Source organism: Mustela nigripes, chromosome 10 (genome assembly GCF_022355385.1).
Source record: "Mustela nigripes isolate SB6536 chromosome 10, MUSNIG.SB6536, whole genome shotgun sequence".
Classification (NCBI taxonomy): Eukaryota; Metazoa; Chordata; class Mammalia; order Carnivora; family Mustelidae; genus Mustela; species Mustela nigripes.
In genome coordinates, this window is record NC_081566.1 from 26,956,860 (window position 1) to 26,980,371 (window position 23,512).

At 48.8% G+C, this 23,512-nt stretch overlaps 1 protein-coding gene across 2 annotated transcripts in view; it reads left to right on the top strand.

Moving 5' to 3' along the window:
* Positions 1–23,512, top strand: part of KIAA0040 (KIAA0040 ortholog) — a 42,948-nt gene that overhangs the window by 15,572 nt on the left and 3,864 nt on the right. The gene's annotated exons all lie outside the window — the stretch shown is intronic.

The window sequence follows — 23,512 nt, forward strand, 5'->3', positions numbered from 1 at the left end:
TGGCAAGATTTCATTTCTTTTGATGGCTGCATAGTATTCCATTGTGTATATATACCACATCTTCTTGATCCATTCATCTGTTGATGGACATCTAGGTTCTTTCCATAGTTTGGCTATTGTGGACATTGCTGCTATAAACATTCGGGTGCATGTGCCCCTTTGGATCACTACATTTGTATCTTTAGGGTAAATACCCAATAGTGCAATTGCTGGGTCATAGGGCAGTTCTATTTTCAACATTTTGAGGAACCTCCATGCTGTTTTCCAGATTGGCTGCACCAGCTTGCATTCCCACCAACAGTGTAGGAGGGTTCAAAACGGGAATATTCTTGACATCTCTGAGGAAGAGCTGCTTTTTACTGCACTTGCACAGATTTTCACAGCTGGCCACGGAAAGACTATCTCACTTCCAGACGGAAACACTGCATTCCCCCCCTCCCCACTCTGTCTGGGATGAGGGAAAAGGACACAGTCACAGAGCACGTGCCGCATGGGGAAGGAGGTCTGATGTCCCTGACAGACATTTTCCAGGAATAAGTTTTCAGTGGTTTAAAAAATACAATTGCTTCAATAACAAATACTTAAATCATTGAGATATGTGGTCATTCAACATTTGGTATTGTAGTGAATGAATAAATACACACTAGAAAGAATCCATGCCCTTTTATACTTCTTAATTACTAATAAGAATACCACCATTTTTTCCCATTTATCGTCTATTAGCTTTCAAGAAATTTTACATGATCTCTTCCCACAATTTTTTTTGGAAGGTGAAGTTCACATTACATAAACTTAACTTTCTTTTCTTTCTTTCTTTCTTTTTTTTCTCTTGAGAGCAAGAGAGCATGCACGGGAGGGCAGGGGCAGAGAGAGAGGGAGAATCTTAAGCAGACCCCACACTGGGAGCGTGGAGCCCGACGCTGGGGTCCATCTCAAGACCCTGAGATCATGACCTGAGCCGAAATCAAGAATCAGACGCTTAACCTACTGAGCCACCCAGGTGCCCCAAACTTAACCATTTTAAAGTGAACAATTCAATGGCACTTAGTACACTCGTGATGTTATGTAACCACTGCCTCTGTCTAGTTCCAGAACATTCCCATCATTTCAAAATAAACCGCTGTCCCCATTCAACAGTTACTCCCCATGGCTCCCTCTTTCCAGTCCCTGGCAACCATGGGATTGCGGGATCTGAATCCCGTCTCTCTACAGTTATCGATTCTAGTTATTTCATATAAGTGAAATCCTACAGTATGTGGCCTTTTGCGTCTGGCTTCTTTCACTTAGCGTGTTTTCCAGATTCAGCCACACTGTAGCCTGTGTTGGTGTTCCATGCCTTTTCATGGATGAATAATATTCTATCGTGTGTAGCCATCAGTTTGTCTAATCACCTGTTGAGAGACACTCAGCCGTTGTGAGCAAGCCCGGACGAGGATTTGTTTGAGCACCTGTTTTCGGTTGTTCAGGGTAACCTACCCGGGAGTGGAATTGGATCCTATGGTTTTTTTATGTTTAACGTTCTGAGGAACTTCCAAACTCTTTTTCCTCTTCCCGCATTTTTATCATCATCCTTCCTTGATGGCAACAAGCATCTTAAGTAAGCATACTTTCCCATCCTGAGCCTCTTAATTTGTGTCTTTTGATGTTGTGCTTCAGTGAGGGATTGCAAATCCTGCTCCTTGTTGTCCTAGAGATGGAGTTATTTGGAGCTTGAGAAAGAAAATATTTGGATAAACTATAAACTCTTCTTGGTGTGACTGAGGAGGAAGCGGAGCTGACAACCACACCATCTCTGCAGCACGGTCTGTGGCGTGGTGGGCATTGCAGAAGGACTCAGCCAACTTCCTCTCACTCAGTGCTCAGGACAGCTCCACTGTTAGGCCCATTTTGCAGATGAGAAAACTGAGTTCTCTCCCAAGAGCTAAGTGTTTTTCCTGTGGCTCCAGAGGATTATCCATTAGCCTCTCCTACAAAGAAACTCTGCAGGTTTCCTGCCAGTAGTGAATCAGGAGCTCATGGTCTATCGTGACAGATGGATAAAGAGGCAATTAGAATACAGTGTAATAGATGCCGTGAGAGGTGTCACAATAGGGACTCCGGGACCAAAGGAGGACCATTCAGCCCAGCTCCGGGTGACAGACTTCCCAGAGGAGATAAAATCGAAGCGTATTACTTTATGTGGAAACATTTCTGACACTTGGTAAGGTTTGGATCTCCCCCATCTCCCTTCAGTGCCAGCATCTGGTGATTATGTTCCCAGGGCACAGGGCCTGGCACATGGTAGCTGCTCATTAAACACAGGCTAACAGACTCGAGTGCTTCTGCAGGAAGAGCTTCTAACCCCTGTCACACTGTTATGTGACTCCTATACCTTGGGCCTACATTTTTTCTCACAGGCTTTCTCAATTCAATATGGCCCGGGGATCAGGGGAAGAAGACAAAGAAAGGCCTAGAATGGCTTTTGTGGTTCTCTCTGCATCTGCACAGGCTCCGCGTCCACGCACGAGAAGACAGGAGAAGCGGGGGAAGAAGGCTGGGGAGAGGGGCAGGAGGTCGTGCAAAGGGCATCATGAAGAGATCCTGGCGTGCCCCGCTCAGGAGACTCCAGATTGTGTGGAATTCTGAGGAAGAAACTAAATGAACTGGTAAACCACTTCCTAAAAGTGTAATTTCTCTGTCCACCTCAAGATGGTATGGGTTGCTTCAGTGCCTCCTAGGTGATGGCTGTGTGGGGTCTGGGGGTTCACCTCAGGCAGCAGACACAAGAAGCAGCAGCTTCATGGGAAGGTCTGTCTCCCAGCGGGTAATTCTTGCCTGTCTGTACCAGAGATCATCCGTGCAATCTGGCCTGCCTTCGGTCAGTCACCTCCGGCTCCTGTTTGCAAAAGGAGAATTGTAAAAATTCTTAGAAGGCCTGGAGGCCTCGCTCTAGAAGACAGAAGCTGCCCCAACGTGACTCCGGCTGCCTTTCCATACACATTTCTTAAAAACTTCATGTGTGCCTGGCATGACGCTAGATGCCACGGGGAATTTAAAAACGAAACTGGAGAGCAGCTGGCACAGATCCCACCTTCCACCTGGGAGGCTGTACACACCTGGGAGCGAATCCAGGCCCTCGCATGCGTGGTTCTGAGCAACAGCCTCTTCCCCGGGGTGAGAGTCTCCTGGGATCTCAGCTCACAAGGGCCACCACCCAGATTTGGGACTGTGCCACTCTCAACATCCCCGATGCCTGCGTCCTCGGGCCGGCGGCCTCTCCAGGCTCTGACCCACTGGCCCAACCATAAACTGTTCCTCTGGGCTCCACCCCAAGTGTGGAAGCACGACCCACAGCAAGACCTTCTGCCCAGGGGTCCCGGATGCCTCCACCTGCTGCTGTAGCCTGACCTGTTACACCACCTGTGACCTGGCCTGGTAGAGGCCTCTAGAAAGCACATGTGAGATAGGCAGGCTCAGGGTTGAGCATTTACAATGTGTCAACAAGAAGCAAGGAAGATTCCTGGAGGAGAATCTCTCCGGTAGCTTCCAGGCAAGTGGGACAGTAGGCGTGGTTCAGCTTCTGTGCCTGACCTCCCTGGTAATCTCTCCCTCATCGGGGAGGGGAGGCAGGAGAGGGGGAATGAAATTTTCAACTCTGGTAATCTCTCTATAAACCATGATTCCAGAGAAAGCCCCTAGGCCGCCAAATCCTCCTCCTCTCACTCCCAGCCACCAAGGTCTGCGCAAGGTCCACCCTTGCTGGGCTTCCACAAGCCAGAGCACTACTCAGCGGATGCCCCGGAGGCCTGGTGGACCTAACATTTATTGAACATCTACTTAGTGCCAGGCACGGTTTTGCCGCATTATACAGATTATTTAGCTCCTCTGATTTCCACAGCAGTCCTGTGATGCTAGGGCTCTCCTTACCCTCATTTTACCATTGGAGAAACAATTTCTGAGGTGAGGCAGCCATTGAATGGAGGAGGGGCCGGCTTCGACCCCCACTGGTGTCCCTAAAATAGTACTGCAGGAAGCCTGGGGGTATGGAGAGGAGGTGCTGTGGAACCAGAGAGCCACAGATCGAACACAATCTGGCCACTGGTCACCAGTCACGTCTACCTCATGGGTGTTCAGTTCTCAGCCTCTGATGTAGGTCTTGCCTCTCTTGGGTGGACATCTTGTTTGGTTTCCACAGACCATGTGCTAAACGTTAGCAGTATTTTTCCATGGGTGGACTAGCTACTGAGGGTGTGTGTGTGTATGTGTTTGTGTGTCTGTGTGTGCACAGAGAGAGAGAGAAAGATGCCTTTGAACTTGGGCCAACTGGAAGCAGCTTTAGTTACACTTGTGACCCCAGATTTGAAATCGGGATTAGTACCACATTTAAGAATACAGAGAGGAATACAGTGTGGCTGGAGCCGGGAGAGAAGGGGGCCGAAACTCACTAGCCTCCTCAAGTTTCCTCACACAATAATCTGCCTTCAAGGTTGGCCACGGAAAACACCGTCTGAAGGGCCTTGGGCCCCATGCATCACCAACCACTCTCAGCCCTGACCTTGGGCCTTCAAGTCAGAAGAGGTGAGGTGGCCTGGGACAGGAGAGAAAGTTTCCCTGTAGCAGCCCTCCTTCTCGAGCCACAACCCGGAGAAACCCTTGCCCTTTAGTCCTGGGCCCGGCCGCTCACTGGATTGGCCGGGCTAGAGTCGGGGGCTTGGAGACAGGCTAAGGGCGTGCCCGGCTGGAGTGAGGTGTTTGTGTGTTGCCATGGTAACAGTAGGAGGTTGGAAGGCGCCGGATCTGGGCCACCTTGATTGGATTCTTTGTCTGAGCCAGCTGTGCTTTCTCGAGCTGCTGGAATGCCTTTATTCCCAGGCTCACCACATTTAATCATCCTACTCTCCGGGCAGATGCCAAGCCCAATCACACCTTCCTTGGAGCCTTGCCGGGATCTCTCATGGAATTGACAGCTTTCTCCTTGCTGCTGCTTCCATAACCACTTGTTTGCCTTTCCCTGCGGATCTTAACTCATCCTGCTTCGTGGTTCTTCTTCTATGCTCCTCTGTTTCCCCAACAAGAAGTAAATTCCTGAAGTCCATGGTCTACATCTTTAGTTCAGCTTGGAATTCCTTACCCAGGTAGTTAGCAGGTTTCTGCTTCTTAGGAGGCAGCATTGTCTGGAAAAGCATAAAAAGGAGAGAAGGTCCTCATGCACAGGGTAGCTACTGGACAGACGTGCGGTGAATTCAATTTGCTGCTCTACTCTGGAGAGTGGAGATGGCAGGTCTTGGCCCCTTCAGCCCCAATTGGGTCAACAATGCAGGCTCGGGGAAGGAAGGAAAGAGCTAGCAAGGGGAGTTTCTCCCTCTAGGAAGAAGCAGGGGGTGCCTTTTGCAGTAATCACAGAGATGTACATTAAGAGTGCTACACACAAGCATCCTCTCTCCTCCGTCGGCCTGGCAACCAGAAATTGCCAGATGAAATGTACAAGTCATGTACATCAAAGTGTGTCAGAAAGACATCTAACCAGGGCTTTTCAAGAATACGGTGGTAGGTCGTAACATTCAATATGGCACCTTGTGAGGTCAAGTGCAATCTCCATTTGGGCCCACCGATCACTGCTGTCATCTTGTTTCTTGGTACTGATAGCCCAGCTGGATATTCAGAAATAGCCAGTCACCCAAAGAGGCCTGCAGAGCCTGCCGATACTCTAGAATGTCCACTCTGAGCTCCCATTGAAACCCTGTCCTAGACCCAGATTATCGAAGATCCAGTTGGTGGATTTTCTTCCGAGTATCTTCTTCCTTCTGACCACAGTGCTGTGTGTGAACTCAGAAACCAGCATGACAGAGAGGAATGCGCACTGGATATTTGGGGGAAGAAGAATGACCACATCATCTATGACACCTTGAGTGTTTAATCCAGTGAGTCTGTTTTCTCACCTATAAAAATGTCCATTCATTAATTCAGCAAATATTTTCCAAGAGCAAACATGTCCCAGATGCCACAATAGAAATAGATTCTGTCTAGAAAGGAAGACAGATGATTAAATCTACTATTAGCCCAAAAGCAGGTATGGGCTATGGTTAGCAGTATGAGGACAGTTAGGGGTGCTGGGCAGGGGGCTCTCACCTGCATGAGGTCATGGAAGGCTTCCAAGGGTAACCCTATTTCTCTGAGACTCCAGTGAATAGAAGCCCGGAGATAATGGTAATGGCTGGAGTGGGATTGGGGGAAGACTGGGGGTTCTAGAGGGAGAAGCTTTTTGAGGTCCCAAAGCAAGAAAAGGACCACAGAGCTCAGGGAGTCAGAAAGTAAACTGAAAAGATGCCACGTCATCATCGTTTGCCTCGCTCTCATGGCTTCGTGGGACTTAGTGCAGTGCGGACAATGTCACCCTGGGAAACCAGAAGACTGCAACCCTGTCTGCCCTTGGCCGCTAACCAGCTTTGCAATTTTCAACAAATTTTGAACAAATTTCTGCTCCTTGGTTCATTCATCTGTGAAATAGGGCAAGAAATTCCTCCTCTCCTTACATTACTGTAGGTTGAGTAAAGAAATGTTTGCAGAAGCCCTTAAGAAATTAAAACGAGTTCTAAGTGCAAGGTCTTTGACAGGACTTCCCCCAGTCATAAATAAACACAAGCCCATTGGGGCATCAGTTCTCAGACTCGAGAAGCGAGCCCATTAGGGTTTTATCCCCACCACCTGCATTCCCAAGGGATCACGAGATAAATTGTAGTTTCTTTCCGATGGGTTTGGTGATATTTCATTTCAGTTCATAATCAGATTTTGTGCAAGAAGGAAAGTAGGCTATTAATAAAACTTTGTTTTTAATTGTAATGTTAGTGATCACTGAGCCTGGCTGGAAAGGGCAGACTGCCCGTGAGCCCAGGAGTGGGGGCTGGCTCCTGCACTGTCCCCGACTCTGGCCACCGCACACCAGAGGGTTTGGGTTAAGAGTCCATGGCCTCTGAAACCCTGATTCTGCCGTGTCTCCCCAACTTTCAGGGCCTCCCTGGCACCCGTGACAGCGAAATTGGGTTCAGCTTCAAAGCCCTCTGCAGTTCCCCCAGCCCTGCCTGAACCACCTCGTTCCCTGCTCTTCCTCAGGGGGTTTCTGTGTGTGCGGGCCTCTCACCTGTACCCTTGCTCCCCCTCCCAGCCAGCTCACCCCAACTTCCCTTTCCCCACCCAACGGACCGACCTCCCTGTGACGAGGAGATCCCGTCCACACAGGAGTCAGAACAGCCTCCCACCCCAGGATGCAGGGGACCTCCCGCTTTCGACCCAAGCCAGCATTGATCCCTCTCCCTCCTTATGGTGTGTACACTTTGGCATTTTCTGATATTTACTTTAGCCTCTAACTGCCTTTATTATATTTGAGAATTAAAACTTGGAAGAGCATTTTCAGTTTATAAAAGAACTATGCATATTATTGTTTGGCTTTCAGAGCGAGGCTGAGGGGGCAGGAGGTCAGTGTGATTATTACCTTCCCAACTGCAAAGAGGGTGCTCACGGTTGGGGGGGGGGGGTGTGCAGGGACCTGCATGGTCTCTGTTTCCTGACCTCTCCCAGGGTCGGGACCTCCATACACCTCTGTGCTCCTCCAGCCCTGAGTGGATCACATAATAGTTTCTTAACTAATGTTTCTTGAAATGAAATCCACATGCAACTTCAGGAAGAGTAATTCAAATGGCAGATTTTATTGATGGAAATAGTTGCTGTAAGTTCTGCCGGCGTCTTCAGATACAAAGAACGAGACGCCTGCAACATTGCTGGTCTTATGGTGATCCCGTCAACAACCCAAAGGAGACTCGCACACATTCCATCCAAACCTCCCCCGCCCCACACCCCGGGGTCAATCCAAGGGCAGGCACAGATGCAGGGAGCATTCCCTCTGCTCCCACCAAGCAGCCGGGGCCCCAAGGCCTCCTGGCAAAGGATGGAATGTGCTTGTCAGAACTTGCTTAGCAGGGAGGACATGCTCGGCTAGCCCTTGAAAACCAGGGGCCATTTGGGCAAAAAGAAGATCCAGGTTGCCCAGCACCTCTGCACAGCCAAGTGGGGTAGGGGTGAGGGTGGGGTCCGTCCATCCAAACTAGGGTGGAGACAGGAAGACCTCCCAGCATGAGAGCCAATGTTCCAAGAATTTCAGGCCACTTTGGCAACCTGGAAAAATTGAGGTGTGGCCTTTTTTTGCCGTGTCCTAGCATCTGCCTGGAATGATACCGATTATGGCTCTGGGTATCTGTATAGTTCCTAACAGCCTGGGAGTGAGCTCACGTACACTGTCCACTTTGACCCAAGGACTCTGTGAGGCAGCTCACTATGACTTGTTTGTTTCCCCAGGAGGTATGTCCGTGTGATGGGACCTTCAGAATCACACCAAAGGAATGAGACAAAGGCACTCGCCCAGTCCTGTCCCCAGTATCCTTCAATTCAGACAAAACGTCTTAGCACTTTCTTATTTGTCCAAATTTTCCCCCATTTGAGATGGAGAAATTGAGGCCCAAAGCAACTAAGTGACCTTCCCAAGGATGCACACTAAGTCATAAGTGAGAATTTGAGCTGACTTCTCCCACAGTCTCTGAGCTTCCCCTCCACTCATGGCTCTCAGTCTTTCAGCCAAGAATTCAGCTCTGATGAAAACCTACAGGAGCATAAACAAATAAAACCAGACTAAAGCCAGAGTTGGAGCCCTAGAACCTCTCTCCTGACGGGCAGAACTGCCTCTCCTATGAGAACCCTACAAGGACGCCCCCTCCCTCTGTGGCTGCTGTAAGCTAGCCCCCAACACTGGGACACCGGCCCCTCCTTCTAACAGCAGAGGCACGGCCACACCTTCAGACCCTTTGCTCTATCAAACTGTTTCCATACAATGTCCTACTTCAAGACCCTGATACTGAGTTGGTCTGAGTCTTAAAAATAAATAAATAAATAATTATTCTGGGCTGCTTATGGGAGATAAAACCAAAAAGCTGGTGTGGAGCCTGCCAACAGCCCAGCCCTGGGGCCACCCATGGAGAGCTGGAGCCAAGGTCTGAGTTCCCCAGCCCCGCCCACCCTCCCTGCACTCCCAGACGTCCCTTGTGCTTTCTAGAGGGTCTTCCATAAAGCTCTGAGGTCTCCAGGCAAGGATGGAGCAGAGGTGGTGGAGGAGGAGGAGTAGGGGCTGAGGGAAGGGTGTGTGTGTGTGTGTGTGTGTGTGTATGTGCACACGTGTGTAGTGCTATCTACCCACACCCCACCTTCCCAGGACAATCCCCAGCCTAAGCAGTTTCTTACACCCTCACTCCCAAATCACGTATTTGCAATACCTATAAGGCTCCTTTGAGAAGGGCATTTCAGGAGCCAAGAGGAACACACTCGGGGGCGCGGGGCAGAGGATTAGGGGTGGGGGCGAAGCCAAGGTCAATTCCACAATTTCTCTTAAACAGGAGTTTAGGAGGAGCAAGCTCTTTGCAGGAAGGCCCCTAAGCCTCGTTTGATGAGACTAAGACTGAGACAGTGTATCAAAGGAACAGGGTGCTGTCCCTAGACTGACTTGTATGTCCTCCACATTCACCATTATCTACCAAAACTGTTAAAAAAAAAAAAAAAAAAGAAAGAAAGAAAAGAAAAGAAAAGAGGGGCGCCTGGGTGACTCAGTGGGTTAAGCCTCTGCTTTCGGCTCAGGTCATGATCTCAGGGTCCTGGGATAGGAGTCCCGCATCAGGCTTTCTGCTCCGCCAGGAGCCTGCTTCCTCCTCTCTCTCTCTCTGCCTGCCTCTCTGCCTACTTATGAACTCTGTCTGTCAAATAAATAAATAAAATCTTTAAAAAAAAAAAAAGAAAGAAAGAAAGAAAGAAAAAAGAAAAAAAAAAAAGAAAAACCACAAAACTCTCCATATGACATTAGGGATGCAGATGGAAACCCATGCAGACAGGAAGTGAGAGGGTCCGTGGTCCTGGAGCACGCAGTCCTCCTCACACGCACCCCTGCCCCCCAAACCGGCTGGAGCCTGGGGCCCAAAGCCTGGCGAGTCCGAGATATCCCACACCGTGCATTCCGCAGGGGTGAGTTATGCCTGGAATGAGAGTATTTCTGCTTCCTCCCTCTACGATTTGGCCTTTATGTTTTCAGCCTTAATCTTACGGCAAGGTAGCTTTTCGCCTGTCATTGCCCTGAAATTTAGTGAACATCAAAGGAAAGGAGGAGATGGAAAAGAAGGGAAAATTGCATCGGTATTGCTTTGCAGTGGCATAATTGTATATCTGTGCCACCCCATTGGTTTTCAACTATTTCAGTCTGTAAACTTCTCTTCCACCACCACTGAGAAAAATCAATCAGTCAGTCACTGGGCCGTGGCTGCGAAATGTGAGAACGCGCAGTTCTCTAATATTAAGGAGAATTGCGCGACTTCCAGTTTAAGGCCTATTTTTTAATGACCCACCTGTGTGGGAGACCCTGAGTCACACAAGCACTTGATTGTCTTCTTGCTTTTCCAGAAAACGCTCTTTCCCTCCGAGAAGAGGTGACGTTTGCGGACTTAAGTGTGCGTCCTGCTGGGTTAGCCACAGAGCGCTCCCTTTATTTGGGGAACGGGGAAGGCACCGCCCGTCCCCACCGCCTCCCTACTTAAAGATGACCTCAGACCCCAAGCTCACACTTTCCAAAAATAAAGCGGCACCCAGGCGCTTCACCACACCCGCAAAAACTGGCTCCGAAATGTTTGACCAAATAGTTTGGAAAAGGGAAAATGAGAGCTGCTGTAAGCCAGGTAATTCACGGTAACCATGGCTACGGGGTTTATTAGCACTAATACCAGGATGTGGTCAGATCAGATACAGACGGCAGCAAACACGAATGTGAGTGCTGTCAGTGTGTGCGCTCAGAAATTCTCCAAACTGGAAACTGAGCCCCTAATGACTGTGATTCATAGAAGATAGGGTGGGGGATTCGGGGGTTCGGAAGGTGGAGGGACCCATCCACTCAAGAAGCTCGGGGTTCTAATTTTAGCTTTAATTCAGCTTTCCAGCGCAATCCTCTAACGCTACTACCTTGCATTTCGATCACAATTTTCCCTTCTGGGTGATCTTTCCTGTTGTTCCTTCACAACAATCTTGAGAGATATCTGGGGCAGCGAATGGCCTCTTTTCTCAGACCAGGAGAGAGCTCAGCCAGCTTGCCCAGTTTGCCCAAGGTCAGAGGGTTGGAGGACAACCAAGCAGGGACTGGAACTGGATCCTCTGACTCTAAATTCCATATTCTCTGTGCTGCACCCCTCTGCCAGCTTTTTGTATTGTGCTCAGGACATTTTGATCCTCATTCATCCGTCTTGCAGACATCCCAGATCCTTACTATGTGTCTGATCAGCCAAAGATCAAGATTCTGGAGGTGGCTGGCGAATTCGACTTGCCTTTTGATTTTTGTCCTCATTTCTCCTTTTCAAGCCCCTCAGAAGGAGGGCCTTGCTCTCCCCAACATACATTACAGCGCAAAGAATAGGGAACGCAGTCCCGTACTGTCCAGGGTGTTTGTAATCCATGGGCTGCGGGCTCTCAGTGTCTCCAGGTACCAGGTAGGGGACGAGACCGGGTGAGCCTGGCAGGGTGGGGACAGGGCGTGGGATGAGGGTTGAGGAGGGAATGCAGGCCCTCCTAAAGCCCCAGCAGACTGCAGGTTGGTGGCCAAATTTGGGGGCTAGCTAAAAATTATTAATTTTACATGAAGTTAGAGGAGGGGAAAAAATAACGTAGTAAAATAAAATAAATAAAAGTGCCTATGGGTTGGAAATAGCTCTTGGACTGTCCGTGGGCACTCACAGGGACTTTCTGGGATTTCTGGGATTTTCTGGGATCTGTGACCTCTAGGATTTTCTGCCTCTGGGTTCCTGACACCTGCTGTCATATGTGATACTGTATTTCTTTTCTAACATTTGTGGCTGTATTAAAACATCAGCTCCTTGAGGTCACAGAAGACACCTTCATCAGTCAAGAGGGTATCCTTAGGATGTGACTTTCAGATGTTTGGTGGGTGACGGATGCGGTCAACACCCACATCGTCTGAGAAGAGAGGGTCTGGAGATGGAGCACAGTTTCCTGAGCATGGCCGCTGGGTAACAAGCGTAGGGGTCACAGCAGAATCCTCCAACTCAGATCAGACGGCAGTCAAACCTCTTCTGACGTTAGTAGCTCTGCAGCGTCGGGCAAATTACTTAAATCTCCAATGGACTCAGTTTCCTCCTCTGTGTAGCGGGGATAAAAAAGACCCACCTCCTGAGCTGTTGAACCAGGCCACGTCTGTGAAGCCTTGACGCCACGCACAGAGCTGGGGCACTTAGAATGCAACAGATGGTGACTTTTTGATTCGGCAGATTATTCCCTGTGTCTGTGAAAGGTGATAAGACATTTTGCCAACCTTCTGTTTTGAGGCTTTGCCTCCTGAAGTATCTGTGTCAAAAGAGGCCAGTCAAAGAAAACAAGTGAGCATTCTAGCTGAACGGGGAGGAGAAAGGGGATCGTAGCAGACAAAACAAGGTACCCCTGAGAAACTAGATCCTGGAGGTCAGAAGGGCTGAAAGAGGGAAACGCAGCTAGAAAGGAACAGAAATTAAGTTAGCAAGAAAGCAGGAGGAAGGCAAACGCATTTGCCCTGATTCCTCAGGAGTTGGCTAACTAACTCACTTCTTAAACCAGTTCAGGGAAAAACTGATCAAAATCTGATTAAAACATGGATACCTGAGTGGCTCGGTCGATTAAGGGTCTGCCTTTGGCGCAAGTCATGATCTCAGGGTCCTGGGATCGAGCCCTGAGTTGGGCTCTTTGCCCAGTGGGGAGTCTGCTTCTCCCTCTGCCTCTGCCCTTCCCCTTTCTCATGCTCTTTCTCTCCCTCTCTCTTGCTCTCTCAAATAAATAAAATCTTTAAGGTCCCCGCTGTGTGAAATACACGTATGTCAGATGCTTGGCACACATTATTTCTTTTTGCTCCTAGCGATGCATTCATTCGCCCCTCCATCCACCCCACAAGTACTTCTTGTCGACCCGCCTTAGACAGGACACTGTACCAGGTACTGAGGAGAAAACAATGAGGTACAGTGGATAAAAACGCCTAACCCTCTGAGAAATGTGCTACTATCTCTGTTTACAGGAGAAAAATTCTAAACTCAGAATGTTTACGTGAACATTGCCCAGACTCCCCACCAGTGTGAGCAGAAGAGGCAGAGTTCTTCCCTGGACGTTTTCTAGGTTAGGGGTAGGAACATCAGGAAATTTCCATGTGATCTCAAGGACGTGAACAGGAGGAATTTGTTCACCTGCTAACAGGTTGCAGGGGGGATATTCAGAGCACTGCTGGAATTTTCAGAGAATCAGAGAGACAGCATGTCTTATTCTAAAAGGTGACTGAGAAGGTTAATCATGAGTGTACAGCATGGAGCCTTTGGAGACAGTGTAATTAGGGATGAGAAGAGACCAAAAGAGGGACGAGAAGGAGCAAAGGGGAAGGAAGGGGATAGCGATCCCAGGCGTCCCTCACAGAAAGCCAGAGAAAGCCCAAATGGAAACCTTTTTAAAAACTCTTTTCTTTGTTCTTAAATTATTTTCTAATTATTTCCCTGGGATCATCTTCGAGTAGAGCGAAGATGTCTTCCACCTCCCCTGTATTTCCTGGCATAGCTTAATTAATACTTGATTGATTGAAAGATTGACTCATTTGAACCTGGAGTGAAATGGAGCTTTTTAATTTTCTTTTCTGCTGAACCTGAAATAGAGCATATAGTAATTAGGAAAAGATCCCTTGTTATCAGAAAGTCCCAGCTACAATGGGCTCTTTATAACTGAGCAAAAGGAAGCTAGGTGATAATGTGGGCGTTGATAAAGCACACCCCCCACTCCCTACTGCTTTCAATGATATGGAATTTTCTTGATCATTATTTCCACCTGAAATGAGTGAGTTGGCTGGAGGACGAGGCTGGATTGTGGGCTAAATGACAGGTCATTGTCATCAAAGTCCGGCCACAGATGTGACTGATGGTCACGTTTTTGTGCTCTTCCTGGCCCCAGCTCTCTCTCCCTAATGACCTTGGCTGACTGATGCACATTTTTTCGAGATCTCTTCTCCTTCAGGACCCTCGGATTAGGTGGCATGACTTCCTTCATTGATCCAACTACAATGCAGACTCTGGACATCCAAATGGAATGAGACAGGTCAGGGCGGTGTTCTCCTGGAGCTCAGCTCCCATGCAGGAAGACAGTCAATACATGTGCAAACTGAAGTTACCAGAATATTCTGTTCGAGTGGGAAATGTAAGGGTGGAAAACACTACAAAGGTTAAGACAGGATGATGTGGGAGAGGTGGACTGGAGGCTGGACTTCTTAGTTAAAAATGCTTCCTGGTAAGGTTCCATTTAGGTGGAAATGCATCTGAGCTGAGCCCTGACTGTTATGAAGTGGTCAGTCATGTAAAGACCTGAGAGTCAGCATATCAAAGAGGCGCAGAAGGTCCCGAGGGGGTGGGCAGTCCTGAAGTCAGATGCGTCCAGGACACAGAGAGTAAGAAAGGGGAGCAAGATGAGATTAGATGAAGGAGACACTTGTGGGATCTGGGAAGAGTTTTGACTTCACTCTACAGGTCTCAGGAAGCCATGGGGTAGTGGTGGGGCGTGGAGGGGTAGGGGTGGGGACAACATTGCCTAGCTTGTGCCGGGAGAACAGCCCATGGAGAGGGAAACAGAGAAGCAGATACTGGTTGGGAAGGTGTCTTGGTAATCCTAGCCTTGGAATGGAGAAGAATGAATGGATTGGGGGTTTATTTTGGAGACAGAGTTTATAGGACCCACTGATGGGGTGGGGATGGGGGTGAAGCAAAAGGGATCTCCTAATTTCCTGGGGCTGCCATAGCCAAACACAAGCTGGGTGGCCTGAAGAGCCAAAATGGATCTGTCTCCCATTTTTCTGGAGGCTAGGAATCTGAAATCAAGGTCAGGTGCTTCTGAAGGCCATGAAGGAAGGATCTGTTCCAGGCCTCTCTCCTTGGCTTATAAAAGGCCATCCTCTCCTTCTGTCTCTTTCCATGGTCTTCCCTCTGTGCATGTCTATCTCAACGACCAAACCTCCCTTTCTATGAAAGACATTGGTCATACTAGATTACGAGCCCTCTTCACTCCAGCACGATCTCATCTGAACTAATCACATCTGCAACAACACTGTGTCCAAGTAAGGTCACATTCTGAGGTACTGGGGGCTAGGACTTCAACATAAAAATGTGGGGGGAAGTGAGACCATTCCACCCTTAACTGGGGGAGCCGAGGATACAGTCAGTCTTTTGCTTGTTCTGAGACTGAAAGAAACCATCCCTTCATCAGCTATGAATTAGCACCTACTGGGGGACAGGCATTGAACGAAGGTGTCACATTGAACAGAAGAGTAGGAATCACTGGCATGTAGGATCTTGCAGCTGAGGGCAAGAGAAACAAGTCAGCAAGTCCTGTGTATATTAGTGTATGGAGAGAAAATATTCATGTAGATGACTTTTTGTACTTTTCTGTATTCTTATCATCTTTCAGAGAAAACACATCATTGTAATACAGTAAGATAAGGACTGTGGAAGGTTAGTGGCTCCGTGAGGTCTCAGAAGAGAAAGAAAACAATGTGGGGAAGCTTGGGTGTAGGGGGCGCTGAGAGCCCCAGAAGACCTCCCAGAGGAGGATGAGGGACACGGTTCTCCGGTGCATGGGCCGAGGGAAGAAGGCGAGAAGACATTCCAGGCAGATGGAAAGGTGTGTGTCACCGCATGACAAAGGAAGAGAGCAGGAACGTTCTGGAGAATTCTGGAAGATGGGGTCATAAGGGTGGTGGTGGGAGATGAGGCTGGGATGATAGGAGGGACCAGCTCATGAGGGATTTGTCCTCCTTGCTAAGGAGCTGTGATTATCAGGTAAGAGAGGAAGAGCTGAAGAGAGGCTGAGCCGGGGCACGTGACCACTTGCAGACTTCAGAAAGGCGAATTGTAGGAAGGAGGAACCAGGAGCCAGTCTGAGAGTTTGGACAAATATGATCGCAATGGGGACAAAGAAAAGGGCCTCTGCACTTCCCAGACCCCTTTCTTTGCCTCTCCGACCACTCTCTGCCCTCTGTACTCACAGCCAGAGCTGCCCAGCTTAAACCACGCTTCACCTTGGACTCCTGGACCCGGGCTCACAGGCTCCCAGGCCCTGGCCACCTCCTCTCCTAGGGTTGGCCTAGCTCCTTCCCCCTTCAGAGACTTTCCTTGCTGTCCTGGCCCCTGGAAGGCCCTCTGCAGACAGCTGGATCCCCGCCTTTCCTCGGACCTCCGTTCAAAGTCATGTCCACACGGGCCAACCAGTTAATTCCTTTAAGCACTAACAACACAGCTCGGTTTATTTGTTTGTGCCCTTGTTTGTTATCTACCTTCGCCCCGTAAGTAGTTTGGCCACATCTGTGTCATGCCTGACTGGGACTGTAGTGTCTAGGACAGGAACAATGCATGCTAGGAGCTCACCAGTCCGCTGGCAGAAGGAAAGAAAGAGCGAGGAGAGGCAGGATGGTGTAGTGTGGGGTGAGGAAGGAGGTCGCGCCCTGCTCTGCCCAGGGGACGGAGGGCAAAGAGACTGTATCCAAGTCCTCATAATGCTGCTTCTGATGGACCCATGTATGTATTTTAATTCTGAAATGGTTGCTTTGAAAAAGAACGATAAGTGGAACAATTTAGAAGGAATCTTCTTACTATAAGAAAACTAGAGAAGGGGGGGTGGAGAAAATGCTTTTTAAAGGAGACCCATAGAGTCAAAGTCATGACTTCAGAACCATCCCAGTTCCAAAAAGACAAACAAAATCATTATGAGCTCAGGAGCTGAGGGATGCTCCTTCGGAACAGCCTGTTTGTTTGGAGTCAGATAATAAGGGCTCACAGGAAGGGCCAGGCTCAGCTCCGAGAAGCTCTACGTCTACTGTCTACTGACTCAGCTTTCACAACCGCCAACTCTTATCAAGTCCACTCAACAGATGAGAGAACTGAGACCCAGGTAGCGAGGGGAAGTGACCTGCCCCGTGTGATACAATCAGTGAGTAGCAGAGTCGGGATTCCAACACAGGACATTTGGTCCCAGAGCCAGCACTTGGAAGCACTTGGCTAAACCCCTTTCAGGTCAGAGCTGCAAACTCTCTAGGAGAGTTGTTGGCCTCATTGCATGTGTGTGTTAATCTCTACCAACACTACCTCTTTGCTGCTTGTGTAAGTCAAGGATGGGCTAACTGCTTTAGCAAATAATCCTCGGAATCAGTGGCTTTACCCACCAAAGGCTTATTTCTCACTCACTCCTGTTCACTGTGGTCCAAAGGGGCGCCCTGCTGGCAGTCGTTCACAAACACCTTCTTCTCGGCCCATCCCAGGGGCCTTGAAGTTCTCTGCCGGGTCCTCAGCGTCTGGCCAGCCAGGGAGGGTGGACGAACCTAGAGGATCTTGGGACAGATTTCAGGAGCCAGACCCACGTTCCTGTGGCCAGAACTCGGTCACGTGGCCCTACAAAGATTTAAGGGAACTGACGAGGACAGTCTAGCCTATGCCCATGATGAGGTTAAGGTGGGCATCTTGCCAAGAGCTGCCTCAGTGTTTTATTTTTAAAGACTTTCATAAGGGAGACCTCGGCAGGATGAGGTGCTGGGAGCCAGAAGACATTGGTTCTGGCCCTGACCCCACCAATGGTCAGCTGTGTGACCTCCAGCAAATCACAGCCTCTTTTGGTCCCAGATTCCTTATCAATAAAGTGAGGGTACCCACCGAAAGGACCCCTATCTGATTCTTCCCATTCAGAACGTCCATATGATAAAGCATGGTTTTCTTATTCTTAGTAATCACGGTGCCTTAGTCATTTTTATATTGATGACCTCTGTGTGCCTTTGTTCAAAATTGCAACCATAATTATAACATTGATTCAGAGGGGTAAACCTATCTATTTTCCTCTAATCCTCAATATCTAGTTACACACCATAAATGTATACACTGGAGGGGGAGAGAGCTTCCAACTTTGCATTGGAACTAGTTACTTGAAACAATTAATTACACCAGGGAAAATACAGGTATCTATTTCCTCATGCCTGGAACCACATTTAAGTTGTAAACACAGTTCTCCACAAGCAGATTATTGCTGTGATCTGACCATTTTTGTACAAAACAGTACTTACATCTATTAGAGGCATCTGAGCATGGCAGGTTAGCAAGCTGAGAACAGTCAAGAAAATATATATCCAGAATGGCAGAGTTAATGACTGCTGAATGAGAGTCCTCTCTGTGCCCCCACTTCCAGAGCGCCCTGGTTTCTGAAGTACCTGGCATTATTGTCACCGCTGGGATTTTCCAAGGACCGCAGGGGCAGGGTTTGGGCAGACAGGGTTGGAGAAGCCTGGGGCTGAACAAGATATTCCGAACCTCCAGGAGAAATGGCAGGAAGTCAGGTAGAGGCTGATGAGATTCTTATCCTAGGAAAAATAAAATATGCCAGACTTGGAGACCCGGGGACCAGGGTTGGAGGAGGAAGAGGGGAGCACAGCCAGGGACATGTCCTCACGGCCCTCTGCCCCAGAGCTCGCCCACCACACCTGCTGGAGAACCCGAGTCAGGCCACTTGTCCCACCCTCCATGCCCACCCTCATCCCTGCTGGCATTTTCCATTTTCCATGAATAATGCAAGCCCGCCTCCCACTCTCAGCCCCACCAACCTGACCTCCCTCACCTCCATGACACTCTTCCTTACAGAACACGGATCCATTCTGTCCCCTCGTTGCTGAAGCCCTATGGCTCCTACAGGACACACCAGCCACTAACATGGCTTACAAGCCCTGTGGGGGTGGGGCCGCCTGCCCCGGGGGCCTCACGTCACCCCCGTCACCCCCATTCCCTGCCGCTGCGTTCAGCCACACTGTCCTCCACATCCTTTTCAGAAGCAGCAGTGGGTCCCACCGTTCATCTGAGAAAAGGCACAAAACACTTATTTCCCTGTGTTTCTAGAATTTGGGGGGACACTTCATAACGTATTAACCACTGAACGCATTGTTTCTGCTTTAGAGGCAATTCACTGAAAAGGTGAGCACTGAAGAAAAACCTAGCATACCTAGCATGTTGCCTGAAAATGCTTTAGATATGTTTATTCTGTGTTTTGAGACTTCTCAGACACCCTGACCATGTTTTTGTCTTTGTACTGACCACGTTTTTGTAATTCAGATCTCAGTGAGACCGTCCCCACTCAGAGCCCATACCGCCGTGGTGGGCATTACTCCATCACTCAGTAACATCACGGGCTTCTCCCCTGGTCACGCTTTCCATATTATACTTTAGCACGTGTCTGTGGGATTCTCTGATGAGTCTTCTTCCCACACTAGACTTGAAGCACCGAAAAGGACTGGGACCCTGTCTGCTTGTTCCTGGATACGCAGGACCTGGCACGGTTCCCAGCCTCTCAGAGGTGCTCCATAAGGAGTCACTGAAGGAAGGACTGACCAGACACCTGTCCTGCTTAGAATTTCCTTTTCATTTCTTTCCTGTGACTCTGCTCCAGGCCAAACTGCTTACTCATTCCCCTAGGCTGTTCTCATGTCCCTTCACGCAGAGTCTAGAATTACAGCCACAGACCCTCAGACCAGCCATAAGCAGCAAGGTTACCCGTGAAGTTCTTTTCATTTAAGTGGGCTGGGGGCCCATGATTCTTTGGTGGTGAGGACTGGCCTTGGAGGTAAGGGAGGGGGAAAAGAAAGCTCAAGGCTAGAATTAGTCCATTGTCATCTGGAGATAACCCACTGTTTCTTCGATTGTTTTATAGTATTTTACACTTTACAAAATGCATTAACTATATTGAGTTCTTTTAATCCTCACAGCATCATTAAGAGGAACTCATTAACTTCATTTCGGAGCTGAGGTTCGGTAACTCACCAAGGTTACACAGATCGGCTCAAGACTCAAACCCAGGTCTTCTAGCTCTGGGATCATTATGACCAATCAACACCTTACACACAGACAGACTGAAGCCTCTTGGAAGAAAGAAAGAATGAATGACTTTCTTCCCAGAGAGATACTGCAGAGGATGTAAAGATAAGTCATTTCTGGTTATACAGAAAATGAACATAATGTTCCTCCTCCCCTCTCTCCTCCCACCTGCCCCCAATAACAACGACGAACCAATCAATTTGGTTGGCTCCTATTTTTGGTTTTGGAGGAAGAGACTAATTATCTTTCAAACAGTGTCAGCAATACTTGAGATCCAGCAAAACGATGGGGTCTCCCAGAGAGCATTCCCAAGACCCAAAGTGTGGCTCCTTTTGCAAAGCAGTCTGTGGAAGTTCTAACTTTTAATTCATACCACCAAGGAGATATTTGATTGTTTCCTGGAAATGCTCACAATGCGAGACTCATAAATACTAATGAAACGGTATAGATTAGCAGAGCTCAGCGAGTAACCTGGGGGGCCTGAAAGAGAATTCTTAGATTAAAAAAATATAAAGAATACCTTCCTAATTGAATTTTCCCCAGACTGGGCTCCCAGATGTTAATGAATGCTCTCCTTGGCTATATGGAGAGTAGACTCAGATGAGTACCTTCAGGAATCCAAAAGTGAATTATCGACTTAGCTTTCGCTTGAAAAGAAATCTATTTACTCAAAAGCTATTTTGGGGTGCCATGGGATAGACGAGTTTGAGACAAAGGTTGGGAGGGGTAGGAGGACCTGGGACACTGAGTCAAACACGTAATTCAAATGCATGCTTCTATTTCAGCCAACTAAGCAACCGGAGTTGAAATTTGCTTAGTATATTTGTCTTTTACAGAATGATCCCTCAATAGTAATAACTCTCCTGGAAGAGGCTCTATGTCCTCATCCCTCATCACTGAATCCTAACAACTGACACAGGGCGTGGCACATGTTAGGTGCTTAATAACTGTTAGTTAATGCATGAAGAGCTCTCTTACTACATTTTCCAGAGCTGTTCTCACCCCTGTTCTCTCTTCTTGAAGGGCATCCTCCTATTACAAAGCCCCCAGATAAACACACATCCTATGGAGGCCCTCTCTACCCTGGCCACAGCCTACAGTCCTCCTCTTTCCCACCCTGAGCCCCAGGCTCACAAGGCACCCTCCTCTCCTGCCATGTTCTAGAAGTTTCTCTGCCTAGAATCTGTACCCATTCTTTTACCCATGTTTCTCTGCCAAGGTTCTCCTCTTCCCAGGTCCTCTTCAGATGGCTTTGCCTTCATGAAAACTGCCTTGATATTCTCCAAGGGCTCAAAACCTTTCCTCTCTCTCCCTGGCCAGACCCAAAAGTGGGCCCCTGATATGTGTCTTCTCCCTGCAGGGACCGGTGTGTATCTGGCAAGAAGAGTTTGTCCATGAATGTGGTGGTGGTAGTGTCTAATCGGAGTCATAGAAATGCAGTCCAAGGAGACTTTGGTCCCGGGAACGTATACGTGCAGATTAAATTAGGGAGAAGTACCCAGAGCATTCCCTCAACAGGGCAGGGCCCTCCCTCCAGATGGGCCAGCAAACTCTGGAGCCAAACAAGGACTGGAGTGAAAGCTAAGGTGATGGCAGAGCAAGAAGGAAAAGCCAGAGACACGAGTGGGTGGGAAAGAGCGAGGCAGCGGAGTGGCCTTGATGGCGGGTTTGAGGATGTCCAAGGGTGTTTTCTCAACAAAGAGGCTGTGGGCTTGAAGGTGTGTGAGCAGATCCGTGGCCTGTGATGTTCCCAGGGCCTTCAAGGGGCTCGGCAGAGCCATGGGCAAAGGGATGTGACTTCTCAGAACGCTCTTCTTTGTCGCATGTTGAGTTTAAGTTCAAGCAATCAGAGGCTTCCTATAAACCTCCACTTGAGCAGGCCTGGATGTTTATTGTGCGTCTCTTCGTGCCTTTGCGAAGTAGGTAACAATGCAAGTAAATCACTCTGCGGCCTTTTTCCACAATGCACTGGGATAAACATCGAAGTCAATCCAGGGCCACACATCGTTAAGAGTCTCTGAATCCTGGGCTACTTGCCAAAACGGGTTAATTCCACACAAAGGAGTAGGCGGCTCAGAGCAACTCCTGTGAGAGGCTCACCCCTCGGGGACCTGGAATCAAGTTTTCCGGAATCTGTAAGGTCAGCTCTGCCAGGCACTCGCCGTGTGACCTGTACCTTGCGGGCTCACCTATAAGATGAGGGAAATAACCGTACCTGCTTCATTAGGTTGTGATGAAATGAACGGAGTCAGTTGGTGGGAAGTGCCTAGAACGGTGACAGGCATCTCAGGGCCATCCCATGGCGCTACTTCTTTTTCACGGACCAGATGGCACGGGAGTAGGTGCCAATGTATACAACTGAATAATTTGTATAAATAACGTCCTAAGGGCGTGAGTCCACATGCCAGCAGACTAGGACTGAGTTCAGATGGACTTTGGAAGAACAGACGGGTACATGGGACACATATAGAGTGCTATCCAAGGAATCAGACATCTGAGGACAACCCCCAAGGATAACCCCGTACCCAAGAGGGGCTACTCATCTGTGTCCCAGTGCAACACAACAGAAGGAAGCCTGGACTTCATGCTGACTGTGAACCCAGGTCCCCCAGCCCTTTTCTCCATAGACAATGCACCATCCTGTTGCGCTCTTTAAAAATATAAATCATATGGAAATGATTGGAAAAGTATCAATTAAAATACAAATATAAAGTAATATCATCGTCCCGAACTCTGGGTGTTCATTGCATCTCTCTGTGGCCTCAGACATGTCGTCTCCCCCACACTGGGCCTCAGATTCTTAATCTTTAAGTGAGAGTTTTGGTTGGGATGATCCGTACGGTCTCCAGCCTGAAAATTGATGAATCTTTGATCTTTGGGTGCCAGGCCATGTCTGTACCAGAAGGTGTCATGGATTTCCTTGAAACATGCTGCCCTCCCAAGTCTTTAGACGTGGGAACCTGTGGATTCCAGAAGCAAAGGAGCCTTTAAGACCTCTTGCTCGAGAGCTGAGGCCTGAGATAGATCTAGAGAGGTGACAGGGGTACCAGTAGAAGAAGGGTCCCTCTGTACAAGCAACCAGAACAGCTGTAAGTTGAGCTCAGGAGGGCAGCTGGGATCCCATCCCAGTTTCCAAACACCATAGCTGAACAGCCCATAAAACTCCCTATCCATCGCAAAGAACAGGACCAGGCAGAGAAGGAGACTGGGGAATGTTTGGTTGAGGGACAGAAAGCAGACATGAGTGTGATGAGAGAGAAGAAGATAGAAACAGAGAGAACCAGCGAAGGGTCTCCCACTGCAAAGCTCAGCGAGTCCTCCTTGGGCACAGGAGTGGGATGTAAGGAGGGAGGAGACGGAGCAGAGAAGAGAGCATGAAGGCAGGGTGAGACAGGACAAGGACCACTGGCCTCTTGGCCTGGGGGAGGTCCAAGCCCCTTATGACAGGCAGCAAGATTTAGACATTTCCCCTTGTGCTTAAGCTTTAGTAACTATTGAAAACGGCAAGTTGTATTCAGAGGAAGTCACATGCAGCTGTGAGGAGTGTGTGTTCA